The sequence below is a fragment of the Cygnus olor genome, chromosome 11 (assembly GCF_009769625.2).
Source record: "Cygnus olor isolate bCygOlo1 chromosome 11, bCygOlo1.pri.v2, whole genome shotgun sequence".
NCBI lineage: Eukaryota > Metazoa > Chordata > Aves > Anseriformes > Anatidae > Cygnus > Cygnus olor.
In genome coordinates, this window is record NC_049179.1 from 871566 (window position 1) to 895168 (window position 23603).

Sequence of the window (23603 nt, forward strand, 5' to 3'; positions counted from 1 at the left end):
TTCTGTTGTCCTTGGTTTCTTCACAATCTCTCTCAATAATAAAGCTTTTGACTGTGTTGAGTGGGGAACGTAAAAATAGACAAAATCCCCAAACATTTACCTACATGGGGAAATTGATAATAGTGTTCCAGGTCCTCATGGTGCTTAGTATCGGTGAGATACTATGAGATAGCAAAGCAAGCCTTGGCTAACTCATATACTGAGAGGAATGAATTATCTTTGATATCACCTCTTTGCTGATACACTTCCATTGTAGCTTAGTGGTATCTTTCTCCATGTTATGTGTTTTACTACATCAGCTTAGTCTGGAACTTCATGCTGTCGGTTAAGGTGTTTGGAAATCTTCATTAAAATTGTATCTCTTCATATAAGCAACTTCTCTTATACCTAGAGCAAAACATTGAATGAAAATGTTATTTTTCAAAAGTTGTCGCGGATATTAGCTACAGAACTATTTTTCATAATTGAAAACAGTGATTTTGTTGTTGTTGTTGAAGTTTTTCTGTTTTGGGACAGGTCTTGTAAATTGGTAAGACTTATGTATTTTACCCTGAATACACTCTCTTTGGCAAAAGATTATTGACAGAACATACTTCTTTTGCTGAGGCTTTACAGGAGCCTGTACTCGTCCTTTGTGTCACTGTTCTACAGCTGTGATTTGTTGTTGTTGTTTTTGTCTTTAAACAGCCAGTGATTTGGGTTGCCTTAACTTTGAAAGCTGCCTCTGTGGTGACTGTGTGGTCTGGTGACAGCTGAGTGCAGTGCTACGGTGACCAGGAGCTCTGAGCGAGGCACCACAGGGCAGGTAAGCAGAGCCACAGCACTGAGAATAAGCTGCTCTGCAGCACAACAGACGTGGAGCTTGGGTGACTGGTTCTACATCTGCAAAATCAGCTGTTCAGTTTTCCATTCAACTCCCTCAATACCAATAGCAAACCGGTGTCATCGTTCGACTGTCCTGAACTTAACCACATGCTTGTTCCTAAGCTCCTGCTGATGTAACTGGGAATCCTGGTGCAGTGATGACATGAGAAGCGAACCCCCTGGGGTCAGCTCTTCCATTGGAACACTCTGACATTGTATTTTAAAGAATTTTTGAAAATACTCTTTTAAAAACTATGCATATTTTAAAGAAAAATACCTAAAAGGATCTTATGCATTCTAAAGGAGATGTTATTAAAAGTTCTCATGCAAAACTTTAAAGTAAAAAATGTGTTTTCTTCAGCAAGAAACCATAGTTAAAACTTAGCTTCAAGGAACAGAGAATGATTAATAAAGCACCTCTTATTTAGTGCACTAAGCCTTCTTGAGATTTAAATGTCTGCTATGGAAAATGTCCACAATTTGGCGTGAATTATTTATGAAAGAAATTAAGCAACATACATCGCTTGTGGTTTCTGTTCAGAGCAGAAGATAAAAAGCTTCTAGATTTTAAAATTATTATTATTTTATTTCTATTTTTCTTACTGGATTCTTGACATATGTACTGTTAATTAGGCAGTAATGATTTCCTTTCATTTGCACTGCAAATTACACCAATAATTATGCTTTTATTCACAGAATACATTTTGTTAACTGACCTTGGATTTAGTGTGGAATACAAAATGAGAAAGAATTGTTCCAGAAGAAAGAAAAGTTCCAGCTCATGCTTTGAAATTCCTAGGGAAATCTATTTTTGTTAAGTTTTGAATTTTAATTTTACACACACCAACAAAGATATACAACAGAAAGGTTTTAAGTAAGAATATTACTTTGACAGAAGTCACTGGGTTCTACAATTAATTCTCACCAGTAGATCAATGCATTTCATAAGCTGCAAGTCATTCTGACAAGATGAAACAAATATAATTGTTAGTGAAATCCTCAAAATTCAGAACAACAGGCTGTAAAACTAGGTCAGTTTACATCTTCTTTGAAATAGTTTTCTCTCCATAGTATTTCATACTTGACTAATCTTGATAATGCACTTGACATCTTTGGTGACTGATCATATGCTAATTTAAACCCACATTGTATGCGTAAATTCAGAACAACCTGGGGAAATGTTTCAGTATGATGGTGAAAAATAATTAACAGTTGAATTCAAGACCATAAAGTATTTCTGATAAAATACAATTATTTTTTTCAAGCCCAAAGAATGTAAAGGAAATATGATTGTTATTTAGAAGTAGGTACTTTAATGACTTAGAGCTTTTTTCCTGTCCCAGTGAAACACTATATTTGATTTTTCAGGGCTGGTTGCTTGGAAGAGTAAGGTCTTATTTTTTTAGAGCTTCTTATCCCATCCACTATGGGCAATTGCTGGGAATGTTTCTCTCAGGAGTGTCAATAGTAATTTATTGGCCCCAGTCCTACTCCTACTGATATCAGTGGTAAAATTGTTGTTGACTTCAGGAAGCAAATCACAAGTCTGATTATCTTCATATGTTACTATTTAGATTTTACAGAATTTCTTGGAGTGTATATGCAACTTCAGTTATATTTTACTCAGTTTTGTAAAACCCTTGTATAAGGAGAGCTTATAACACTGCCATGCCCTTCTTCATATACTGCTTATCTTCTTCTATCCTTATCGTTTCTTCACTGTAGATGGCTCACAGATTTTCAGAGGTGAAGAAAGTGTTTATAAAAGCTTATTGTGGAGGAAGGTTGCTGACAATTGCTAGCATGCTGTGAACAGCTTTGGAAACTAAGGGCTCCTTTCCCCCCCAGGTGAAAGAATTGATTCAAGATCAGATAGCTGTTTTTGTAATTCACTGATATGTTCTGTCTGCCTCTCTCCTCTCTTTTTATTTTTTTTTTTATTTTAAGGTGTGAATTTGGTGACTATTTGTTATTCTGGCTGCTTGTGAATAATAATAATGAGAGAAAATGGCTGGGATGTATTGCATATTTAATAAGAGACAAATAATATATAAATATAATATTTGGGGGGTTTTGTACTTCAGTTCCTCTTATATGTTTACCTCTGTTTTGCATTAATGATGAAAGTACTCTTAATTGCTTTGAGGGATAGAAAAAAGTTTATGTTTAAGATCAGTACTGTCTTTTGAAGAAGAGCTTTATTCACACTTTTTAATTTTTGTAATAAAAAAGTTAAACCTGTAGGACTTGAACTAGATACTTAAGTTAGCCTTTAAGAGATGCAGAGCACTAATATCTCTCTTTGCCCCACATCTGAATCTGCAGAACACCTGGCTGCTTATTTAAAACAAACAAAAAAGGAAAACCAAAACCCAAGGGACCTGCATAGGGAGTAAAGTCAAACTAAGAACCATGGCTAGGTATTGGACTCTTGTCTTCATTTTGCATCCTTTTTCTTGATGAGTGTTTTTCCATGTGGCATAAAAAGGCATCTAAGAGACATAACGAGGATAAATCTAGTGCAATATAACAATATTTATTGTCCTTTGTAACACAACAGAAGGGGTTGGCGGTTGCTCAGAGACAGGTTTCCAGGTCACACTATTTCTGGTAGGCTTACAGTCCAGAGAGACCAGAAGCAATCCAGCTCAGTAGGTTATGGCCTTACCAGAATAATTTCCCTATAAAGAGATTGAATGGTGCAGTATTAGCAGTCACGAATACCCTTGACAGTACTTTATTATGGTCAGGGTACTGTTAATGTATAATCGGAATTGGAAATAGTAAATAACATACTAACTAGTAATTTTCTAGTGGTATGACAATATAGTTGCACCCTGTTCATGTTCTTTTTTTTTTGTAGATTTGCCACTTTCACAATTCTTTTGACTTTTCTGGGGCTTTGGATAGGTAGGAACCCTCTCACTTGTCATTTGGATGGAAATCTGATTCTCTAACCAATTACAAGTTCAAAATAGCAACCATCTCTGACTGAGTGTCTGCTTGGGATACTGGCATGCAAATAACAGTGGATTATAACTGAACTTCCAAGAAATCAAGAGAAAATAACTTGCTTCCATTGCTGGAGTCTGTTTTGTGTGTGTGTGTTTTGTTTTGTTAAGAAAAAAAAATTCTAAACAGGTATTTTAGAGCTTACAAATTCTATGGAAATGTTAATACCTCTGCTCACTACTCCAAAGCACTTCAACATTTTCCACTGTAGCATGTTGTCCCACATAGTCAATGAACATTTTAATTTCAGCCAAAGATGTGTGTGCACTGAGTGGCATGCAGGCATGTTGTGTGCTATCGTTTTGTGTAAAGAGAAAGGCCCAGGTGCTGTACTGTATTTGCAGATAGAGGCCGAGCAACACAAGCTAAGGAGAAAATGGAAATCTTTGAAATGTGAGTGGGTTTCTTTGGGTATCATTGTCCTTTCTGCAACTAAACTTCAGTGAGGCACAGATGTGTGGGGCGGGGGGGCTGCACTGTGATGACTTCTCATGAGGGTTTCTTTTGGCAGGCTTGGAAAAATTGCAATGTGAATAAAGGGAACTTGTTTAGTTCAGATGAAGAGTCCATTAATGAGCCCCATTATTCCTATTTTTGGAGAGTGTTAGATTTTTTTTTTTTTAAATATATACAATGGTGTATTATTTTTGATTACAGCAGCATTCATTGGTCACTTTTGTCTTTGTGTGTGTGAATTTCTAATTATACATGTTAGATGGGTGATCTTCACTGTAAATAGTAACATGATTTTCTTTCACTTGATCTGTCTGTACTGGATTCTGTTTCATTGTTCACTTTCTTCATCACAGTATCTTGCTTATTTTATCTTTCAACAGATATTTCTTCAAATCCTCTCGCCTGCTCCTCCCCTCCCCTTTCTAACTTTTTGAAAAGGGCTTTATCTGAGCAGGCAGTTTCATTTGTCTTTTGATCTATTTTTTGATGTATATGCATTCGCTTTTGGTAGTAAGCCTGGTACTGAAATCCTTATTCAAGGCCAAAGTATGGGGGCTTGACTGTGACTTCTGGGTGAGGCTCCTACCTAAGATTTCCTAGAGATACTGGGGAACTTGGGGGACCAGAAGTGTTGGTTACCTACTTGTGAGGCTTTCAAAAGTTTTGCAGAAAGGATATTGACAGTTTCCAAACTTTCAGGTAATTTATGTTGAGAGCTGAACAATGGAAGCGTTGGTAACTGCCAGCTGCTTCTGAAAACCCAGAATTTTTGACCTTTTTCAGAGCACTGGAATGAGGAAGAGCTTGTCTTGCTATGGCACACACCTTGTGGCACCAGCTCTCTCTCTGCCCTTGCAGCAGCATGGTTAGTCTGCACATGAGAGCCAATGGCACTTGATATCTTCTGATAGTGCTGCTGGACCTCTTTCTTCAATGTCCTTATTGAGGTCTTCTTACAGAGCAGAGAACATGAACAGAGAAAGCATAGGCTGGCCCAGAAACATGAATTGAAAGTTATACTGACACCATCTTTGGGAAGAGGGAAAGAAACTGAAAGCAAAAAGAATAAACACTTACCTACCTGGAGAAGATAAATAGGGAAAAACAACAGCCCCTCCCTGCATCTCTAAACTAAAATAAAAACAATTTTTAGAGATGACCACAGTGAATGGAAATTCAGGTCTTTGTTTTGCTCAGACTATTTTTCTGTAGGTCTTCAGATGCAAAATCAAAGTCGCATCCAGTTCTCCTGTACAAATATGAGTGACTTAAGCCCAGCATTTGTATGTTAAACAACTAGTTTAATATAATATTAGCATTCGGATAGTCACAATGAGGCTTTGAGGTTAACATCCCATTAAGATGAATGGGAGATGTTCATACCTCAGGCTGTAGATTCAGCAAGACAGCAGAGCATTGATCTACATAGCGAAGGCTATATCTTGGCAAACCAGAAGGGTTGCAGACATTATTTTTCTAAAGGGAAGCTTCAATTCCAGTGAACACATTACAGTCTGCAAAAGGCCCCAGATCAGCAGAGCCGCTGGAGCTGGATAGCCGCTGGCTGTAACTTCGAACTGAAAGACATCAAATGGGCTTTTTGCTATAAAGGTTGAGATCCCAGACAGGTGCTGATGTGCTCTCCACTCCTGTCTCAAACTCTTTTTGCTTCCCCTAACCCACTTTCTTCCCAAACTGATTTTCTGGTAGGAAATATAGGCCAAGGGCTTGGTGACCTTTACTGACCTTAATGTTATGCACATTTTTGTTGCCTTTTTTAACCACTATGTCTCTCTATTTGAGCTTAATCTTCAGATTCCCTGTCTTCCATCTGTTTTTTACGCCCTCTTCTGTTGATGTATTATTACATGAATTCCCTTCCTTCCTTAGCTTCACATTTTTCTCCACAGGACCTCTTCCACTTGTCTGTTTTCTTGCTTGCTGTCCCTGCTGTCTGGCATGCTATTATTTCTTTTTTCTTACTCACTGTCCTCGTAAGGAGTTGTCTTTGGACAGACATAGGTATGGAAATGGATTTTCTTTAGATCTCTCCCACAAAAGCTGCCCCAAGCAGAACAGGGTCCTCCTGAAAATCCCAAGACGCTTCTGCCTTGGGCACACAGGGGGACAGACAGCCTGGATTTTGCAGTAAGGTCAAATTGCAGGCGTTGTGCTGGTATGTTTTGCAGCTGTAATCCCTGGTATTCTTTCTAGCACACGCTGGCTTGATTTGGGCACCAGTCTGCAGTGTAAATGATTGTGGCTGCATTTTAGTTCCAGCTGGTTACATTGAAAAACCAATGCATTACTGTTTGGCCTGGCTGGGAATTCAACAGACTGGGAATGGAATAGCAGGGGCATTAATGCTGAGGTGTATTTGTCAGGGATGAGACTTGCCCAGTAGCAACTGCTTGTACTACGCTGCAGATATTACTTATGTCTTTTGTTATGGAAGTCACTCAACTCTTCTGAGTAATTAGAATTATCACCTTGTAGCAAGAGAGCCTAAATTGAGGTTTCTTTTTCTTTTTTTTTTTTTTTTTTTCCCGAAGGACTTATAACTGCTTATGAAATTGGCTTTGCAGTAATGTGTTCATTTTTTACTAGCCCATCTTGTGTGATTAATTAATCAGTCATGGATGAGACACAGAACTTGAAGCTTTTTTTTTTTTTTTTTTTTTACAGATATTGCTGCATACCTTGATTTCTTAATTTTTTTTTCTTTGTACTACCTCAGTAGAGCTGGACTGAGGGTCACTCACTTTATTAATGACTCCCTGTTGCATTACTTTCAACAGCTCAACCATCACTGTCCGTCACAGAGCCATGCATTTGAAACTCGACATAGTTACTGTCTAATAAGCTTCATTTTCTGTACCACTAGCTTGTGCTCTATAGTGTTAGTTTCCCAAACATGATACTAAGCAATTTTAGGAAATGCTGATACAACTGTAGCAATTTTCCTCAATTTGTTCCTGACAAAGAACTCGCTTCAAAATTGAGTTGGCTTCCTTTTTGTTCGAAACACTGCTAAATACAATTAGCCTCATTAACCCTGGTTTCTGTTTCATAACAGAAAATTAGCCTGCAATCACTGGTTTGCTGGAAAGCACTGTTGTAATTAGTCTTCAACAGTCTGATATGAAAATCCATCACATTTTTAATTTCTCTGACGTGTCAGTGTGTACAGAAAACGTCTGATTTCTCGCTTATCTTGGGGATTGAGATAAAGTCAAGGATCAAGAACCCTGGCTGGCTTAGAGCACTGTTGAACAGATTGGACAAACATCTGTCAAGAATGTCATAGATGCATTGGTCCTGCAAGGGAGGGCAGTAGGTAATTTCTGGAGGTCCTCTCTGCCTCTGCAATTCTATGGGGTCTTGACCCTTCAAAAAGCATAAGACCCAAGCAAGGACCATTGAAATTCTGGCCCCGCTGAATGAGTACGTTTCCTTACCACTCCTTCCAAAATGCTGAGTTATTCCAGCCTTGTTTCAGAGAAGATCTCTGCCTTGCTCCAGCTCTAAGCTGCTGGTGGCACTGAAGCCAGAACCTTTTTACCAGCATAGAAACAGACTGACTCAAAGGTGAGTCAGGCTAATAATGCTTAAACCTCTGTAGATAATAAGAAATTAGTTGGTCAGGATAGATTTATCATCACCTTCAGGACCTGCATCACTCCAGAGAATACGTCAAGGACTGTGATTGTGTTCTCCTGAAACAGCCGGGTTTTCTTCTAGACCGTTATTCCAGTCAGAGGGGAAGGCTGTAGTTCACGTGGGTTGCTGAGCCGTTAGCTAGCACACAGTACATCACGCTCTCACAGGTTCACAGAATGAGTGCTGCTCCAGGGCACCATGTACTAAATCAAACTACTGTGGACTGGTTTCCAAACTGTACCTGGCTGTCGCCCAGCCACCGCAGAGCAGAAATAGAGGAGCATGTACTGTGCGTACCTGTGTGTGTGGAAGTGTACCCAAGAACTCCTCTGGGAACTTGGGTGCATCATTACTCCAAATTACATTCCCCTGTGAAATCACTGAGATTTAAACAAATGCAGTCCTCTTTGTCTGTGTTAGGAAAGAGAAGACCTTAATTATTTTGAATTCAGCATAACAATACCAGGGCTAACTTCTAATTTAACTCTGTCCCTTCCGTACCTCTTGTCATCTGTGAAAGAGAGATGACGATTGTCTACCTCTGGAAGTATCATGAGCATCTTCGGTGAAGCATGTTGTATAAATGCACACTAGTATTTTAGTGAAGGACAAGAGGAATTATAAGTATAATTGCAACACCTTGGTTCTTGCATGTGGGACAGAGGGCAAGTTTAGAAATGCTTCTAGTCCTGCTTTCACAATAGGGAGCAGAAGACTGAACAGTGCCATTTGTGCGGCCTGTCTGCGCAGGAAAGGGACTATGCCACAGGTCTCTCTAGTGCCTAGCAAAATCTATGCCTAAGGGACATTTTTCTCCTGTATTAAATGTTCCCCTTATTTCTCAATTGGTCTCTTTAAATGCGTATAGCACCCTGGGGGTATCTCCATTTGAATGATCTCAATTGCCTCAGTGTCCATTTGGGCACCAGGTTTAGGGGGCTGTGAAGTGAAGCTGAGCTATTCTATTTTGATATCTAAACTGCAAATGAGGAACTCTGTAATTCAAAGGGAAAGTTGTTCAGGTCACTATATATGTTTGTTCTTAACCTTTTAAATGACGAACAGTAACTAGATAAATAATAATTTAATTTATTAGGTGCCCAGAGCATTTATAGTCGAAATATGAGTGAAATTAATATTAACTTATTCCAGAAAGAAACATAAAAGCACTGACAAAAAGCAAAGCCTTCAAACATCATCTCCATTCATGCATGAGGCACCCTGTGTTCAAAATGATAGTGTTAGGGATGTCAGCCAATCAAGCAGTCTAATTGGCTGAACTACTTATGTGCCTCGTCATGTAGAAGCAGGTTTTAACTTTTTCTTTGCCACAGTTTAGTTCATCCAAAGTGTGCCTGAGGCTCACTGTACTTCCAGCCTGTTGATGAGTTTTCTTAGGCCTCTGCTTGAAGATCTGCATGACGTGTTGGGATGTGACCTAACTTCATCCAGCTGAGAGCCCTGGAAGTAGTTCATAGATGGCGTGTGGTAACGACTCTAATAGTTTCTCCTTTTCCAGCATGAAGGCAGGTTGGATCCAGCTGGGTTTCAGGGTACCTCCAATCTGTTTTCTTCCTGGAAGAATGGAGTTAGATCCTCATTTGCCCTGACACCAGCACAGCTGAGTTGCCAGTTGTGTGAAATACCCCCATCCCAGGTGCAATGCTCAGACGCTCAGGTTGGCTCCATGTGCCACGAGTGACTGGCAGCAGGGTGAACAGGCATTGCTTTAGTCCCTGCTCGCAAAGGTGCATCAGTGAACGTGTGCTCTGAGCTGGGCTCAGGCAGAGCTCCGTTCCCAACCTGCTCCTGCTGGAGGGACTGCATCCTCCCCACACCACATGGTCTGCGGGGGAATTCCCAGTGCACAGCATTAGCAGTCTGCAGGGGTGAAAACCGCAGAGTGAAGATGATAATTAGAGCCTGATGAGTAGGGATTTGTTGTACTCCTGGCTTTTTCACTGATTTTTTGTGATGAACAGAGATTAATCATCCAGGCCACACGAACCAATTTACTCTTCTGTAAAATGATTATACTGGTAGTTTCTGATTGCCACACTGCTGTGTGTGACTCTGTGAGGAACACCTTGAGATTCTTGCATGAACATGACTATGTAACGGAAAAGCACTATCATTAACCAGCTGTTTCTGAAGAGTCAAACTCTTTTGGGGAACAGTTTCCTATAGATGCATACACAGAAACACTGACTCCATCTCTTAGACTGTATTTGTCAACATGTGGTTGTCCTTCCTCCTCTCCCTTGTTGTTTTTATTTGGTTATTTCACACCACATTCACCTTAACCTGAAAAGGAAGAGATTAGGTTAGATTATTTCAAACATCTGCAAATGCAGCAGAATGCACAAGGGGCATTTTTGGCATTAATGTTCTGTGTATTTTGTTTGGGTAATTAAGCATGGAAAGGTCACCTTGCGTTCTAATAGCAAGCAAGGAGAGATGGCAGAGAGAAAAACTAAGCTGAGCAAAAACAATTTAAGGAGAAAGCATCACCATTTGACAATATTTATTATTTCTTCTGTGTTTCCCTAGCTGATACACTACTTTAATTCCAACCTGATACCCATACATTTTGTTTTCAAAAGCTAAATAAAGTATTAGACTGAACACAAGGTGAGGGCTAGGCAACTCAAAGAGTGCACACTGTGGCTCACTGAGTGCCAGCCATTTGGCAATGATTGTCCTTTGGGACAAGCATCCAGATGTGGTTTATTCAAATGTAGTTTATTCAAATGTGGTTTATTCAAACCACATCAGCCATACCATTTCATAACTCCCCCACTGAGAGGATACATGAGGAGTTCCTTTTCTGGTCATGTGCTTATGTGCCTTGTGAAAGTCCTGTCCTTCAATTAAAAATAAATAATGTTTTTTCCTTTCCCATCTCAGTGAGGTTACTCCCTTTCTCACTTTGCTCCTCATAGTTTTGCATTTGTAGCTTTACTCTGCTTATTATTTCTCTGGTGAAGCTTCCAGTGCAAGTCACTGACTGCTCATAGTGAGCTTGGTCCATCTTGTAACAACCAGAAATCCCTTCCTGAATTATGAACGCAAGAAGAGATCCTGCCGTTGGTTGTTATTCCCATAGCAGCCCCAAGGTATGAAGCAGTGCCAGTGCCCAGTGCTGGGAGCTGCAGTGTGCACACACAATCTGGCTTTCCCTGTAAGACCCTTGCAGCATCAGACAGATTAAAATAGTGAAAGGATGATTTCTTGAGGATGATCCCTGCTCTCACAGCAGTTAAGGTTGGGAGGTTATATAGGTTTCTGCCTCATGTAGAACAAATGAGTGCAATGGATAAATGTAGTAGAAACCAATTTTTCTTCTGCTTCTGGTTCTCACAGAGTAAGTTTAAAATTCGCTCTTAGGAGACCTCCACACCTCATCTATGACTCTGTGTGGGGGACTGGCTGTACTATGCAGAGCTGTAATTTCTTTATTCTTTCTACTTGTGACCTGGAGTTCTTTGAGTATTTTTCCCCTCTTGTGGAAAAAGTAATTCTCTCTCCTACCTCAATCCTACATCCATTCTTATAAGCACTTGGTAAAGATTTCATTTCAGTTTTCTGCAGTCTTTTTCTTCTGTTTTGAAATAACCCTGGCACTCTCTTAGATGCCCTGCTGACATTTTGCTTCTCATACACTAAAAAAATTATTTGTTTTTATTCCTTAAAAATCTTTTCCCACTCTTCCTTTCAGCCTTTCCTAGCCAAGTTTTATTCTTTTAGCTTTATTCCTGTACTTCCTTATCCAGCTCTTGTCTCAAATACTTTTTTCGTATCTTTGGGTTATGTAGTCACTCATTTCCCTTTTTGTGTTCTTTTTTCCAGTGATTTACCTCACTGGGATGCCTTTATTCTTCTAAATCTGCTGAATCACACAACGCTGTATTTCATTTGGGGCTTTTTCAAGGCCAAGTAACAAATGTAGCAGAAAGGAAATAGTGAAGGTTTGTTGTGTGTCTGAAGGGAGCACCTACAGAAGGACGAGCAGCATTTCAGCAAGCAGTAGACCCTTGGTGGTGCTTGTCCTCACTGAAGCTGCTCTCATGTTTAAAGCTTGGTAAGACAAAGCTCCCATTTGGAATCATTTCTCCAGTCCGTTTCAGTATAAGCCTTATCTCTGTGATTTCTAGGTCAGCTTCTGCTTGGTGTGCAGTGTCTTGCCTGAAGTGCTGAGCACCCCATTCCTGTGCTGGTGGGTACTTAGCTTCTGCCTGGATCAGATACATCTACACTCTATCTGGATGTATATGTGCTTGCAGAGGCATCGTTTTCCTGCACCACCTTGCCCAACAGAAAAGCTCAAAATTCCTGAGTTAAAACGCCCCTAAGGCTTCTGTTTGTGATTTTATTGTTTTGACAGTTGTCGCACTGGGCCACAAACACACTTGCCAGCCATGCAGCTAATTAAGGATGTTTTGAGAACTTCAAAAGTGTTCCTGCTTATCAAGTAAGACTAAAAGAGGCTGATAGGTCTTCCACAAGCCTTATGAAAGCCATTACCAAGAGATTGCCACCTCTCCTGGTTTTCAGTTTAACTTTTGGTGGCCGTGACAATACTCCTGGAAGAGGACAAGTGCCATAAAGGTTGAAACAATGGCCTGAGGTTACAGGGAAGCAGAAGAAGCCTCCAGTAAGACACACGACTGACTGAAAAATCATTTACATCTAAGTCTTTCACACGGCAGGTTCAGAGTGTGAGAGGAGAGAGAAGACAGGAAGTCAGAATTTACTTTTACAGGAAGGGAAAAATCCCATTGTCTGCAACTGCATAATCTTCTTGCACGGTGTGTAATGTTTGTAAGGAACAGGGGTCACATATGGCTGGCTGTCAGCAAGAAACAGCAAGCTTGAATTAGCATTAAAAAAGCTGAGTACTTAAAAAATAATATAACTACATGTAACAAAAGTAAATGTTTCAGCTGTGATAAGAGAACAGGCTTTCCTTCCTTCAGACTTGGCCTTATATCTCCTTCCTTAATTTCTTCTGTCTTGTTAAATTATTTATAAAACACATCCTGGTATTGAAAGAGCAGGACCTAAGGCAGCCAGCTTCTTTACTAGCATTGTGCTCAATGTTTAACAAATTAACTTAGATCTGCAAATGAAAAAATTATACAGCTCTTTTTAAGTATCACCACATCTGAGGAGGTGTTCAGGTGAGGAGCACAGAGAGCTGTTTTTGCAAACAATTCATTTTGGAACAACTTTAGAGGCCCTGTTAGTCCCTTACTAGCCTACGCAGCCCCCATACTGCGGTTGTGTGCTATTAGGAACGGGAACAAGAGCTGGCTATAGATAACTAGGGCTGGCTTTAACTGTGTGGGATACTTGTATGTAGGAAAGAAAGAGTTAGTTCTCAAGGAAAGAAAATGAGGCCAGTAAGAACTGCAGGCTTCCCTCTTCATCTTCTGCTGCTTCCTGGGGGTTAAGGGTGTCAATGTACAATGCAGTATTTTAACACTGACTGCTGATTATTCAAGTGACTATCAAAAAAATTACACTGCTGCAAAGAATATACTGAAGATATAGTGCCCAGAAAATGCCATGCACTTCAATGGGGAGCCTTTGCCAGAGAACAAAAGGCCTGGGGCTGCAAGAAAAGACAGAAGGAAGTGTGGAGTCTCTGCTTCCCTGGGGAAAAAAAAAACCATTAATTTATATTGATTATATCCCTAAAGTGTTTTAAAAGATTTTTTTTTCCCTCTTGTTCAAATCTTGCTGCTTCTGAGTCATAAAGAAAAGCGGGGAAGGCGACAAAGAGCAAGGCGATGGTAGCTTTACAAGGAACAGAAAAGAGAAAATACAGCTTGCCGCCCCTTCTGTTCTCTATCCTGCCTCACACTTATCTTGTCGCTACTCATGGCAGTCCGATACCAGAGGCTTGTGTGAGCTGAGGATGACAAAGGGAGCTGGAGAGTGGAGGACAGAACATGTGGGACAGCTGGGAGGTTGCTTTCTCATGGCTGGGCTCATGAGCAGTCTGCCAATGACGACCCAAATTCCCTCTTGCCTCCTGAGTCCTCTGTGTGCCTCAGGCACCACCAAAGGGCAATTACAGTGCCCGTGTGGGCTAACGAAGTCTTCCCCTTCTCCATGGTCTGGATAGGGATGGCAAGAGCAGTGCAACGTGGGGTTCCATCGCCCAAATTCCTACACTTCCCTGCATGCAGGCCACAGCCTCAGGGTGTGCATGGGTCTGCTTGCTTTGTGGCAACCCCCTCACCAAGGTTTACCTTGTGCCCTCCAGAAAGGAGAACACCTTGCCTTTTCTGAGTTGTCTCCCTGCCCCTTGTTTGCTGTATCAGCTGGGATATGCTGGAACTGGACAGCCATGAAGAAGAGAGTTATCGGCTCTGTCCCAGCAGTGTTTTCCTCTCAGGAAATGTTATCCCAGTGGAAGATGGGCTTGGCTTCCTGGGGCTAGGGCCTAGTTGCAGGGACTGAATAAAGAGGACTGACAACCTGTTTGCTAGTCTCACAGCTCCTCTTCCAAACCTTATTTCACCAAAGTCTATGGAAGAGTAGAAAAGGGCTTTCTCTTCTCTTCTCCGCTGTATTTTCGTGATCATTCATTTTTAGGTTTATTGGCTAGAATAAACAGCCATTACAGTGAAAGTCATGAAAATAATGTTCTGTTGAGATGGCAGCTAGGGAAATAAATGTGAAAAAAAAAAGGAGCTTGCAAGAGCCCCTAGAGCTAGAAAGTCAGTCTGTCAACTGTAGTGAGGAGGTAGTTCCCACAGTTATGTGAGCCAGTAAAAAAAGCTGTTCCACACTACTCCCACCTTTTTCATGGTTACTCATCCCCCCACCCTGTGTCTGTGCCCTTCTCCCTGCTGCTCTTTCCCAGAGTCTCTGAGGCTGGAACAGGAGGCCAGCTTGGATTTTTGTTGGATCAGGGTGAACTATGGGAGTCCTGAGAGAGAGGCCTCTGGCAGCTTGCACTCTTTCTGCTGATTTACCTCATGGCCTTTTCTTCCTAACAGGGCAGAAAGGTGAAGAACAGGGACAGAGAAAGGGAGGCTCCTGCAGACTGCCTGGGGCGGTGAGATTGCAGCTGTCCCTTGCTGTATCAGAATGGGCAAGTCGGTGATAGGCCTGATAGTGCTGCTTGGCAGAGGGGAATTATGTTATCTTGAACCAGGGAATAACCCTTTGTTTAATTTTAACATTTCAAAAGTGGACTTTATCTATGTTACACATTTGCAGGGAGCTAGTGTCTGCTCATGCAGAGCTCTGCCTGCTCCAAATGGGATGATTGGGACACATTTTTTGAGTGCAGTATGATGGTAGATGTAGCAGTAGCTATATATTTTCTGATAGAAAATAAGGAATTTTTTTTTTTTTTGGGGGGGGAAGGTCATTTGAAACAGAATTCATTGCAATGTGAAATAGGCAACAGTTTAGTCCCCTTTCGTGTTAACTCTGTGACAACTTTAGATACATGCTTCATTGGAGAAGTAAAAGTTTTCCATCTAGTCTGTGTACTGACTAACCAATTTGCCTGGTCCTGGCTCTTCCCCACAGACACAATCTGTAACGGCTCTGTTATGTGTCTCATCCGCCCTCCTCCTCCCCACTTATGTCTCTGGTTTCCGGCAGAGCTGTGGAAGTGCCTGCCAAGCCAGCGGTTAGCCTGCCCCGCAGCTCCCCAGCTGCTCTGCCCTGCCACCTCCTCACTGGGATCACCCTGTTGAGACTGGGGCCTTGGCATGTGCTTTACCGTGGGGTGTGTACTTTTCTCCCCAGCACTATTTATTGCATATTCTTTCTTTTCTAGTTCATTATTTACTCAAGCATTCGGTTCACGTCCTCCCACAGTGAGGATTAGCAAAGGGTCCAGCTTGGTAAAGGGGGGGGCTTTTTTACACATTTACTTTTTAGCTGCGGTGGTTCTTTCATTGGTGAAGTCACTATTTCTGGCACTGCTGTGACTTCCATGCTGTGGTCTCATTCAAACAAGCTCCTTGACATTCTTGTGCCTCTTGTCGAAATGATAGGCATTGTCTGTAGTTTGATGTCTATAGTTCTTCAGTCAACTCCAGCTAGGAATTTCTTGCACCTTTCTGCTTCCAGTCTCTTTTTTTCATGTTTGCTTATACTCTCTCTCCTGCCTGCAACAGAAGATGATTGTCCTTTCCCCATCAGTTCTAGCCTGGACTGACTGACTTCCTCTGCTTGGCAGGTTCAAATGGCTTTCTCAGAAGCCTCTCTCGCAACTGAGACTGGTGCCTTGCTATGAGATGGTCCCAAATCTCTGTTTCCAGAAGCCTCTTTCACAGACTCTGCTTCAAAAACTGTCTCTAAGATGCTTTAATCTTTTGTGTTTGTGGGTCTGCTCCTGTCTCTGTATTACTTCTCTCCACTCAGCCTTCTTTGTCCAGATTAACTGAGAACTGTGAAAAATGTCAACTTCTTCAGGACTGGCCCTGGCCTGCAAAGAGTTCCCTGCTCTGACAGTTGCTCTCCTTTTGGCAGTCATGTTACTGTCTGCAGTACTCTTAAACCTTCTTCAGTTATGTCACGCATTCCCAGAGAAATTCCAGCTCTGGTGGCACTTCTAATTGCTTTGCTTTTCCACTTCATGTCTTATCTGGTTTTATTCCCAGTACTTTCTGTTGTCCTGAAATCACCCTGAGCCAAAGAGGGCAGCAGGGATTTGCCTCATTCAGTGTCAAAGCTCCAGCAGCCTGGCATGGTGTAACATGAGAACTGGCACAAATGGAAAATCAGTTTCAAATGGCTCATGCCAGTGCACATAGGAATGTGCTGACTGCGGGCAGTGTGTTGTGTGGATTGCACAGATAAGCATATTCTTTGCTGTACCATCATTCAGTGCATAACCTGCCCTTAATGTGTGTATCTGCTCCTTTACAGATGGACTGGTTCTTAATGCAGATCTGTTTCCTGTAATGATCTATAATGTGTTCACTGTCTTTGGATGGCTTTTCCTAGCTAAATCTGTCTCAAATATGCCATGCACCACAGGTATATATGTAAGTCAGGTGGCTCTGTAAGGGCTCCTCACCAATTAAAAAATATCCCCTGTGGATGAATACAGTCAAGAGCTGTAGTGTGACCTACCAATAGATTCTTTTCCTACAGCACACGCACTTATTAAAGCTGCCAATGTTAAGAGAGGAATGCCTTTCTGTTGAAATTAAAGTACTGTTGAAGAGTCCTTTCACAGGGGACATTCACCACTCACCACAAACAGGTGATTGGGGAGGGCTGGAATTCACCTGTAGAAATGAAGAGCAGCTTCTCTAGAGGTATTGTTTCAGTTTACAGACTAAAATAGTGGCCTCTGTCCCCTGCCCTACATGGAAGGATAATGTGGGATTTGCATAAATGTGGAGCCAGCGTGGACCTGTTTACCACCACACTTAGTGTTTTCTCACTCGGTTATGTCTGCAAGGCATAATGCCGGACTACTTTAGGAATCCCCAGGCTGGCTCTGAGAAGGCTTGTTGCTAAATCGCGTGCAGATCTGGAGACAGTTCAGTTCACTGAACTTGGAGTCTCTGCAGCACCGTGTCTTGCAGGGGAGATGCAAGTCTGCTATGTCCATGCACACTATGCATCCCCTGGCTGCTCTTAAGGTGTAAGCAAATGTCATTGCATAGCAGCAAGACAGTAGACATGGGTGAACAACTTAAATTTCATGTAACCAGCAACAATTTGCATTATCTTCCACCTGGCCCAGAGTGATTCACAATTGCAGCTACTCTCCATTGACAGCCCTGAAAAGAGGACTAATTCCTACTTGCTGATTGCCAGTGTTTTCTGACAGCGAAGTGAATCACTTTGTAAAGACAATGACTTGTTTGCTTTTCCTTGAAACTCGAATTGAAGATATTTCATAATAGAATTTGAACAAATTTACCAGATGTTTCATCCCACTGTGCTTTTCTGGCAGGTCTACAAGACAGAATGCTGACTAAGACTAATAAATCAAACTGTGTATGAAAGGTTTGGGGAAGGAATACAATATATATGCCTGAAACCGTAGGAATATCTTACCCCATCGATCCTTGGGAATTCCTGATGTTTCCTGTGCTTTTCTTAGAGACTGATCTCAAATACAGGAAGGGAAGGGGGTCTTGTTCTCTTCTTGTAGCCTATGGTGAGACATAGCTTTGTCTGAAAGCACTCCTTGTGCTGGCATTGGAGATCATAGGCATGAAAGCGATGAATATAATTCTATAGTCAGGCAATTATCCATCCAGCTGGGAGAAAATGAGAAATAAGAGTTTAAGGTGCATTCAGAGGCTGTCTGTGACCCAAAAAAGTAATGTGCTGCTCTACAATAATATTCCCTTTCTCATCCATCTCCTTCTCTTCCACTCCCCCTCCCTGCCCCACTTTGCTTTGCTCAGTCTTTCCTAATCTCTTTGCTTCCATGCTGCCCTGTCCAGCAGACCTCTGCCAGTTCCTTAGGAATCAGGAAATAATGCCACCTATAGAAGACACTTTTTCTTTAGGACCTTGTATTGCACATTTTAACCACACGAAACTGTTTGAAAACACATTTCCACTTCCCTTTCAGTGATTCTCACAGTAACTGATTAAGTTTGCTGACCAATATTTTTGCCAGGTTGTGCCATTTTGTCTTCTGTTGGCTGGACAACTGCTTTTTTTCCTTTATTCTTGCTTATCAGCTCTTTCCTTGTCCCTCTCCTCCCCACACATCAGGAAAGGGCATCTGAAGTTTCCACACCATCTTCCAAGCACAGGAAGTGATACAGGAAATACTATTCCAGTTTGTCTGACTGCAGCAGGAAAACATGTATTAAACTCTTCACTGAAGCCAACATGGGATCAGCAGTGCTTGTGCTAACAATACTCCATCCACTAGAGCACAAGAGGCTTTGAGTGACAGCACAGCACCATGTCTCCCTCCTCTTGCTTGGAGAGACTTTATCAACATGTGTCCCTGAAATCTCTCTGCTGCTAAAGCTTGTGCCTGGCACAGGGCTTGTGATGCAGGGCTCCTTCCTGTGCCTGTGGCACAGGGCTCCTTCTGCAGGGCCATTTTTGAGGATTCTTGCTCACACCAGGGCAACCGTGGTAACAGCAGCCCCTCTTTCAGTCCAGGAGCTCTGAAATCAGGACACTCAACCTTGGGAAGGTATTTTTTAAATAAAAACACAGACAGACACGGACACACACAGACACACAAAGACCAGGTTGCCTTTGAATACAGTTTGTCCATCTGAATAGCAGTGTCAGGTGAAAAGAAGGTACATTTTTAATCACAATCATATTATTTAAGCAAGTTGTATTATTTTGTGTGTTGCCTTTATCTGAAGATTGCAGGCATTTGTGATTATCTGTCATTTTACCTTTATACAGCTGTTTTCATCCTGATAGGTCACAGAAATTTGCCACTTGGCAGTAACAGCAACTGTCTCATCCAGCACATTACAAAGGAACAGAGAGAAGGGGTGTTTCTAGCCCAAGATGGCTATAGTAAATTGCTACACTTAGAAAAATGCTGCAAAGCCATTCCACTCCATTTTTAATGCTCTGTCTGAACAGTGTATGCTCAATGAATTGCATGGTGTTCAAGTTATCTGTCTGTACAATATGAAGAGCTGAGCTGGCTGTGCGAGGATTAAACCTGTGAGTCTTGTGGCAGTAAGTGTTCCCTGGCCCACACTTGGGACCATGAAACAATCCCTAAACCAGCACTCTGAAAATGAAACAGAGTCTTGAGAGTTAAAGAGCTGGAAAAGGAAACGTTGACTACCCTCCAACTCCTCAGGTCTTAAAACCATCAATACTCGAAGCTATTGTGATGTTCAGCCTGTGTCTGCTGAGTGAGTTTGAACAGTTGGCACCACTCCAGCAGCAGCTGCTCTATAAAGTTGAAAAAAAGTACTTAGAAAGTATTATTATCATTATTATTATTAGTAGTATTTTCTCAGCTTTGAGAATAGTTACTTCCCATTCTCTCTCCCCCCCCCCTCCCCGCCTTTTAATAGCGGTTTTAGTTTAGCTTGTGTCCCACCACTCATACTCTCACTGCAACCTTAAAGGAGCACAAACCAAACCTCAGCAATTTTCAGCAAGGCCACAGCATGGTTGGAAAGGTTCCCACTGCCTTCTTCAGTAAGCACTAAAAGGGAGGCTCCAGCACTTCCAGTGCTGCTGTAAATAATGTCTGGAAGGGGACGGATAAAGAATAGGGGGTATACACGGCTTTGCTTCTAGCTTGTTTTTCATTTCCTTTGTCTCTTTCAAGAGAAACAAGGGGCCTAATTTCATATAACTTGGCACATTGATTGCTGGGCCCTTAAGGATCTGTTTGGTGCTGCCTCTCCCACCAACGGGACTTCAGGCTCCAGGTCCTCCTACTTGGAGGAGCCAGAGAGGCCTCTCGGGTGCCTGGGGGGGAGCGCTCAAAGTGTTAAATGCAGGAAGAGCATTAGAAACAAGGGCAATTTTCTGGCTTTGATCTTTCACTTGGCTGATTCCTGGAGAGAGGCTTGTCTGGGGCTATCACTGTAGAAGAGTTTGGAAGCAGCTGAGCAAGGCACTGCTCAGCCTGGGGGATCAAAGTGCACCGTGAGCAAAGCAGCACAATGTGCTCTGTTTGAAGCAGGAGCTGCAAAATACAATACAGTGCTGCTCTCAGCTGGGAAGCCAACAGTGAGGATGTTTCCCTTCTTTCTGTCTTTCTGTGGATTTTTTCAACAGGATTTGGTTGTTAAGGATTGTAAGTACTGATAGACACAAATGCAGCATCTGCAGATAGAAGAAAGGTGCTATTAGTAGGGTGGGGTTAGTAGCCTGGTAAAGTGACAAATACTAAGTTATGGAAACCTTACTGTATCATTACCTTAATTCAACAGAAGGTGCCAAGGAGGAGAATTAAATATAGAAGCAAGACATGACAGAACTCAAAGAATGTCTGTGCTCTTGTTCAACACGGTGGTACTGAATGCACAATTTCATGCAAATCAGACTTCATTTATTTTCTGGTTTGCTTCTTCAGTTAAATATGAGACGAATGAGAACAAGAGCTTTTTCCAGCATCCCATACATAGTAAATTCATTCTGGGAATGGGAGAAGTAAAGTGAATATGATTCTGGATGATGACATCACCAGCGATCCAAAAATATTTGCACTGGGTGACCTGAATAGTCTCTTGAATATAAATGATCCACAGGGGAAATTTTCTAATAAGAGCAAATGCAATAGCTAAAAGGGTGATATTGCTGAATTGGAAATATGCACAAGGATTAAATCTTCCTGAACTGTACACAGGATTAAGTGAATTGACACATGTGGAGAAAATCACTTCAATAATAATGTTTTTTATCTTTTATTTTTGGGGAGTCTTTTTTGGAAATATAGTCATTATTTTCAGAAGGTTATGACTGAGTTGTCATACTATACATAATAAGGTACCACTGTAATCTAGAATGATGGAATGAATTCATGTGTCAAGATGGTGATCCATCATATTAGTGTTGTGGTAGACAGCAAAAAAACATTTGAAACAAAATTAAACTTTGTATGTTAAAGTGGGTATGTTACTGTATGCTTCCATCTGTGGGACACCTGAAAATGACTGCTTTCTTACTGGGTTATCCCACAGAGCTTCCTCCTTCTTGCTGGTCCTTGTTTGCTAATGGAGAACAAAAACCACACAAGAGCAGAGGACTTTGCTAAGGCTATGCAGAAGGGACCTCAATTTCTTGTTCACCTTTTCTTTACTACCCCTCTGTGCTGTTCTTCTGTCAGGTGACCCTGTTGAAATAGAACCAAGCAAAAGGTTTAGTTGATGATCCTGTTGGGAAATAGGTTTGGGGGATATTACTGCTCTGCTTGTTAAAGTCTGTCTTGAGCACTCTTCTTAAAGTCAGCCAGCCCGCGCCTTCCGAAGGCTTACAAGTGCAGGTGTTAAAAGCTAGTAAACTGGACCAGGTGGACCAGCAAGGGCTCATCTGTCCGCTCACAAAGTTTAAGGCTTGTTTTGTCAGTGCTTTATATTTCTCACCAGGTTAAGTGTATCTGGCTATGATTGCTGTGTATTGAAGGTTTCGGCAGATATATCATTGCTACATCTGGTTTTCAACTTTCCAAGGCACGCTTTGCTACTGGATTCTTCCATGCATGGTCTCCACCAAATGCCAGTCACTTTTTCAGCAGTCCCTTCAAGTTCTCCAGTGAAGCCAGAAGATCAAATGTTTACTCTGTAACTCACTGGGGAAAGGAGTACATCTTCCTATCTCCCTTTGTGTTGTACCGCAGTGTTTGCTTTCAGTAAATAATAACAGTAACAACTTGTTCATTAATGGACTGTTAATTGTGTCTTTTAAGATATAGGTTGTCTTACTGCTATTTATCACATATGCTTAATATCCATCTTTTCATGTGGCACTTGAAATTTGGCAACCAGCCTGCGATCTCAGGTTTTGCAGCACCTGTGAGTGTGATAGTTCCTAGCTGAACATTTTGAACAAGAAGAGCCCTGGTATCAGCTAATTCAGGTAAAGCATTACTTCCCGCTAGCATTAAAGTACAAAAGGTTCCCCTGCAACATGTGACCTGCCTGTTTTCCGTGGCTTTGGGGATTAACAAGGTCTTTATTTAAACCGACAGATTTAACAATGTTTCTTGACAATACAACTGTTATTCACGTGATTAGCAAAACCACTAATTGGGGAGCGGTGAACAGCAGCCAAACAAAAACTCTTTGAATCCAGTTAGTGCCAAAATATTGACAGACAATCTATAACTTTTTTCATTTCGTACTCGACTGTAGTTCAATGATGAAAGGCCCTGAGCAGCATTGCCCAATATCTTCTGTGAGGCCTTTGCAGTGGTGCAAAATAGCAAGAGCAAAGCTGACTCTGGCTCGCTGGTTGGGCTGCCCGGCAGCTGGGGCTGCCCCTTGGGGCTCTCCTTTTGGTGTCCTTGGTTGTAAAGAGCTTCTTCCTCTTGTTGGAAGAAAGTGTGTGTACCTGGAAATGTTCCTGATGGTGAGTGAGGACTTGATTTTGGCTTGATTTCATGGCCAGTTTGCTTTAGTAAGACCTGAGGAATTGATCCTAAAAAACGCTAAAGGACAGAGGTAGAGCATCATGCTAGTAATGTTGCAGGATATGGCAGCATTGCCCTGCTCTATCGCTTTCTCACCCATACTCCGTTTACCTCCAAGTAGTGCCTGAAAGTGTTACTTGTCACCAACAGCTAATGAATTGTATATTACCTCCCCACACAGTGGTCACTTGAGCTAAGGAGGATTGTGTAGGGTTTTCACAGTGGGGAATTGTTTTGTTGTTGTTGCTGTTGTCATCTCTGCTGGGATGTGTTTTCAATGTTGGAAATATGTGTGGAAGGGATGGTAGGGACTGGTTCTGGGGAGGTCTTTGCAGTCTTGGCCTGTATATTATCCCCCAAAGATGAGTTTTAGCATTGTAGCAGAAGGAAATTATGACTCTGCTGAAGGTCTCAAAAAAAGTATGACCCTGATTGCAGGTCTCAAATTGCAAAGATGTTCTCGAGCAATTCTGTTGCTATGTTGAACAGCATCAGGACTGGTCAACAAACGGCCTTGATGTATACATCCAAT

General features: G+C 41.7%; 1 long non-coding RNA gene across 3 annotated transcripts in view; it reads left to right on the forward strand.

The window, feature by feature from the left end:
- Positions 1-23603, forward strand: part of LOC121076304 — a 129653-nt gene that overhangs the window by 88078 nt on the left and 17972 nt on the right. For all 3 annotated transcript variants that reach the window (XR_005823451.1, XR_005823452.1, XR_005823450.1), the window contains one exon: positions 688-805. This is a non-coding gene — a long non-coding RNA (uncharacterized LOC121076304). The remainder of the gene's footprint in view (positions 1-687; positions 806-23603) is intronic.